Source organism: Arachis ipaensis, chromosome B09 (genome assembly GCF_000816755.2).
Source record: "Arachis ipaensis cultivar K30076 chromosome B09, Araip1.1, whole genome shotgun sequence".
NCBI classification, from domain to species: domain Eukaryota; kingdom Viridiplantae; phylum Streptophyta; class Magnoliopsida; order Fabales; family Fabaceae; genus Arachis; species Arachis ipaensis.
Genome location: NC_029793.2, coordinates 96,420,848 through 96,425,264, shown reverse-complemented (window position 1 = coordinate 96,425,264; position 4,417 = coordinate 96,420,848). Strand labels below are relative to the sequence as shown.

Genomic DNA, 4,417 nt, shown 5'->3' with positions numbered 1-4,417 from the left:
TAAGTTAAAATTAAATTAAATTTCAATAATTATAAAATTTTATTTAATTATTTTTGTTGAAAATATATTTTTTTTGAATAACTAATTATTTAATTTTCAATAATTCGGGATGTTATATCCCACCCATCTTACAAAAATTTTCGCCTCCGAAAATTATTATATTGAAACAGATTTAAACGACAACTAAAGAAAATAAAGTCCTCGAAGAGAAGTACAAAAAAATGTCAAAAATAATACACTACAAGAAAAACACCCATTTAGGTACTCTTGAAAAGTGTAGCCAAAAATGAAAAAAAATGATGCCTTAGGAAAAGGCTACGCTTTTTAGGCTTCAAAGACACTTTTGTAAGCGATGCCTATACTAGTGTTGTCTATTCTCAAAGGTTACGCTTTTCTGTATCAAAGGCTACGCTTCTGGCCTTTGAGAATAGGGTACGCATTTTAAGTGATGCTGTTCAGGACCTAAGGCTACGCTTTTCAGCACTAATGGTTACCATAATTCTAAAGAATAGGCTACACTTTTCAGGGCTACTGCATCACTTTATAAATGTAGCAAATAGTATACCTATATCTACTCTATATAAGTGTAGCCTTTTGTCCCTCATTTTTTTAAAAAAAAATTCTGTTTATATATATATATATATATATTTGCACGTCATAAATCAGCTCAATCCGAAGTCCAAACACATCTCATAGTACGAATTGTTGTAGAGTTTACTACTAATAAACTAGGAAAAACCAAAATATTATATCATATAAATGTATCTTAGCTTCTAATAAAAGACATCATCATCAACCATACATCTTTCAATTTTCATCTTTGTCAATAAACCATCATGATAAGTATCTCAATCTTCACTCGCATCTTCATAATTATCCTGCATAATTATATAGAAAAATAATTATAATTTGAAAAAGTACAACAAAAAAAGTAATTAACAGAATAATAACACATACAATATCCGAGCGGCATAGGATAATTGAAACTACTCTTCTTTTCATATCACCAAAGACATAAAATAAGAAACAAAACCATACTATGCTTGAATAAATAATTAAATAAACTAAAGTCTTTTGCTTTAAAATAACAATCATATTCAGGGGATACTATAAGTCACCATAAAGGACATAACTAAAAAATGGACTAACACAACTTCATACTAAATGGGAACTAAAATCAGAAATTCAAGTGTATTGTGCAAGTGACAAGCAGCGCATAATAACATTTTTCTTCCTTTTTTATTTTAATATTATAAGAAGCTCAAACTTTGCATGAAATTACATAATGAAAAAACAAAACCAGAAAAATTTGAAAAACCAGAAAAATTACCGCTTCCACCCTGATAACAATAATAATAAAATTACATAATAAAAAAACAAAACCAGAAAAACTAAATCACAGCTTCCATCTTCTTCAATTTCAGTTCAAATTAAAAAGATTTGGCATCCTCCTAAGTTCTAACAAATAAAAATTTTAAACTCAATAGTAGATATTCAGAATCCTAATTAACAATTAACAATATATAAACAAATATTAGGGAATAAGAAAAAACTGGTCATATCATATTTATGTTTGGAATATGTGTTGATCCATGAGCGCTATTTGCATCAATTGGAGAGTGTTAGGCATCTTGTAACAAAGCTTCAACTTCTTCCGGCCTCATTCCAGGTTTAGATCGCTGAACTAGTAACTTAATCATGTTTCGCAATCCATGAAGGTCAGCCTCTTGGTGCTGCTGTTTGGCCTTCATGTCTCCAAGTTCAGCCTTCAAAGATGTGACTTCTTCTTGGTGCTGTTGCTTGAGTTCAGAAATTTTTGCATGCTTTTTTAAGTCACTTCGTGTAACAAGGACATTGAATTTGTTGTCCGTCCGGTTCTCCCTCAGAGTATGCAAACTCTAAGAAACTAATAACACCATTGATATACTCTTCGCTATACCTCGGTAGATCCATCCAATCCTTCGGCATATCACAAAACCTAATCGATAATTATTAAATTTTTTTAGAGGAAAATTTATAAGGGGTCGCAAAGTGAAGATAACAAGAGTAGAAGAGGAAGGGTGTTATGAAATATAAGGGGCATGGGCTATGAAACGGACTTTCATAACCTTGTAGTTAGGTTAGGAAATAGTTCCTAGTCTTAGAAGTAATTCTCTAAACATTTTACTAGAAACTCGCTGAAGCAAAACAAATTAAGGAAAACAAAGAATTTATAGTACATAAATAATAAGTTAAATTGTAACTTCATAACTAATAAAGCAATTAAGGTGGAGTTACCCATGAATTAATAGCATAATAATAAAGTGAAAAGAAAAAGTATGCATTGTACCTTGCCATGACACGATCAACGTTTTGACAAAATTCACTTGGGAGCTTTAACCAAAAACTTTAATCTGTTTGTTACCAAGTAAAATTCTAAGAGATTAGACTATAATCATATTTAGTCTTGATTTATTTTCATAAATTCTAAACTGATATAATTAAAATGAAAGAAAAAAAAATAAAAAAACTTAATTCAGGTCAATAACTTATTTGGAAAAAAAAGCAATCTGATAACTGCCCAAAATTCAAATCCAAAGCATGAGTAACTGAGTAACTGAAAATAAAAGGAAGAAATCTTGCTTTTCAAAATTCAATTTAGGTCGGTAACTTATTTGGAAAATAATAGGACATACACAAATCAAAGTGAAATGTCAGAAAAAAAGCTAAAAATCATAGATACTGCTACATCACACATCTCAATTCTTATTCATAATAATTTTATGTCCAAAAGCAACAAGAACAAAAGGAGAATGTTAAGGGGGAAAAAATTAAATAAAATACAAAAGGAATTGCAGCAAAAAGAAGCAAATTCAAATGATAAAGAGAGCACCCAAAAAAGAAAAGGATAGAATAGAAGATGTAAAGTGGAATTAAAATTTCTCAAGTGATAAAATATTCTAAAGAGTTGAAGTCACAATTCAGAAACAACTATATGAGATATTCATTAAGCTTATTTGAATGGCATTACTTAGCATTCTAAATTCAATAACCTATTGAGTATTGTAGCTCAAATCAGGAACAAGCAAATGATTAAACAGTTGGAATAAAAAAAATTAAATTCGTATAGTATCTATACTAATTAAATCTGACCACAGCCCAGAATTTAAATCCAAACCATGAATCTCGCAAGGAAAAAAGAAGAAAAATTCAAATAAAAAAAACAACAAGTTTTGAAATATTAATCGCTTGGCATCATAATTTCCCCACTTCGATTTGGGCTCACCTCGGTTGGCTGTCTTCTTTGATGCAGTTAGCTCTTAGAAGTCCACTCTGGCCATTGAGGGGTGGCTGGCACGCCTGATAGAATTCAGCAAAGCAATAGACTTAGTTACTTACCATACGAGAAACCAATATTTTGATAGGAACATAAATAAACAAATAAAGATTAATTCACCTTAACAAATTTGGCTTTCAGATTTTCAGTCCAATCACCAAGTATCTTAATATGAACGCTTGGGTAATTATGATCCGGGGTGGAGGTTATGGAAAATGGATGCCTGTGATCACAGTATGTTTTGCTTGAATTTTGCTCAATGGAAATAAATAAAAACTAATTAAATTTGTATCACGACCTCAATTTGAAAATCATATACAAATCATAGCGAGCAAAATATATCATATCACTATGGAATATGTGTTTTTAATTTGTGTCTTCATCACTTGAAATGACACTAATTATATTAAATATGTAAAAAGAGAGTTAAAAAGAACACAATTCATTACATTATTGTAATATAATTATTATGTTGCAACTTTAGATATAATTTCATTCCATGAACATGACCATTAAGATGTCACATTCAGATGTCACATTCAGCAAGAGTGATACCATTATTGCAACTATATAATCTTCAAGTCTAGTTTATACTTTATAGGATACTCAGCCTAGCAACTAGAGCTGTTATACCAAAATATTTAGTTTATTTTGTTAAGAACATGAATAAAAATGCATAAGGTTTGCCATAAAAGTGTCTTACATAGGTATGCATCTCTAATATGTCAGTGAGCATGCATAAAAAGATTAGTTACAGAAGCTGTTAATTGGTCATAAGCCAATTTAAGAACAAATCATCCAAAGTTTTTCTTCAAACAAATCCAGAGTTATCATAACAAATCAGCCAACAACTGGAACTAGACACTTTCTTTAGCTACCAGAAGTCAGTGTCATAATACTACTTTCTAATACGCATCAAGATTCTCAGCTCAACACTACAACACACCCAATATCAGTACAATTTTGTGTATACTTTTTCAGTTGTCTTATCACAATTCACGACAACATCAAATAAACAATATAATGGAATTCAAAAGCTTAATCAGAATAGAACAGAACTGAATAAACACCAACTAATAATTTCATTTTCAAGCAGCTGAA

At 30.2% G+C, this 4,417-nt stretch overlaps 1 long non-coding RNA gene across 2 annotated transcripts; it reads right to left on the bottom strand.

The window, feature by feature from the left end:
• LOC107616880 lies at positions 730 to 3,729 on the bottom strand. 2 transcript variants are annotated; one of them, XR_002354313.1, is made up of 3 exons: positions 3,437 to 3,688; positions 3,266 to 3,339; positions 730 to 878 (listed from the first exon to the last, which is right to left on the bottom strand). It is a non-coding gene; the product is annotated as an uncharacterized LOC107616880 (long non-coding RNA). The 2 variants fall into 2 exon arrangements; XR_001614685.2 differs by lacking the exon at positions 730 to 878 and having other exon boundaries at positions 2,963 to 3,339; positions 3,437 to 3,729.